The sequence below is a fragment of the Vicia villosa genome, unplaced genomic scaffold (genome assembly GCF_029867415.1).
Source record: "Vicia villosa cultivar HV-30 ecotype Madison, WI unplaced genomic scaffold, Vvil1.0 ctg.000162F_1_1_1, whole genome shotgun sequence".
NCBI classification, from domain to species: Eukaryota; Viridiplantae; Streptophyta; class Magnoliopsida; order Fabales; family Fabaceae; genus Vicia; species Vicia villosa.
The window spans coordinates 436500-437866 of record NW_026705044.1 but is presented as its reverse complement, the minus strand read 5'-3'; positions in this window follow the sequence as shown (position 1 = coordinate 437866).

The following is a 1367-nucleotide window of genomic DNA, read 5'->3' as shown; positions in this document are numbered from 1 at the left end:
AGATATTATAAAATATTTATAATATTTAAGAGATATTATAAGGTTATAATAATATCTTTTATTCTAACAATTAAGGAGATATGTTTTGGGATTTGTTATTGATTTGTTAGATTTTGGCTATTATAAATATGTATCTCTTATGTCATCATAGTGTGACAATTTTAGAGCTTTAGGGAAAAAGGGAGAAATAAAGGTTTAGGGAATTTCAAGGGAAAACTTAAAAAGGCAAAGGTTTTTGGGAAACCTTTGGAGTTATATAAGGGGATTGGAAAATACTTCTAAACACCTTGGGTTTGAGTGATTCTTATATTGAGAGTTGTAGAGGTTTGGAAACACTTGGGTAGAAAATATGGCTTGTTTTTTGGGAACTTCAAAGGCTATTTTCTTGTAACTCATCTGTAATCTCTTGTAACAACTTTCTAAGTATAGTGAATTGGAGAACTGCTCTCTCCCCCAGAGTAGATCGTTTGATCGAACTGGGTAAACAAACTTTCGTATTTTTCTCACCTTATTCTGTTATATTATCTGTGTACGAATTATTATTGTTGTAGACCATTTATTTTGGTTGCTACTGTTCTTTGTCTCAGAAATTGATATTGAACTTTGTCGTAATTCACAACAAAATTCACAACAGATCCATATACTTGCATTAAATACTATTGTTATATACTTTTATGTTATTGATTAACCATACATATATGAGATATTTATATTCATCTATTTGCTCATATTCATCATATTCATACATACATGATATGAAATGAGTTAAGGTATGTTCTCCTTCACTTCTTAAACCTTATATTTATGTTTATGCATTGATATTTTTGTTTACACTTAACTCACTTTGATTGTATCCATGATACACATGTCATGTCTCACCCACCACTTGAGATGCTTATCCTTAATGATTGCTTGAGATGTATGATTCCTCATTGCTTCTTAAAATTCAAAGGATTGGGATAGTATTAACTAAAATTGTCAAGGTACTCACTCTATTTTCCTCCTCTTTTACTTTATGCTATGTATTGTTAAAGCTTAACACCTCTCTCTGTTTTTAAAACCTGGTTTTATACTGTTAAAGCTCAACCACTTTTAAAATCATTCCATGATTTGTATAGTTAAAGGTTAGCATGTCACCTTTGCCTTGTATTGTTAAAGCTTGGCTCCTTCTAAAAACTTGTTATGTATTGTTAAAGCTCAACACCCAAAAAGATTATTTTCACTTTGGCTTTTTATTTTCCTTTTAAGGGGAACTACAAGTGTTATGACTTCCCTATGACACTTAAGGGGTATGTAGGCACAAGATGTGATGTCTTAATGAGCATAATAAAATTTTTTTCTCACCATCTCACTCTTTTTTAAAAAAT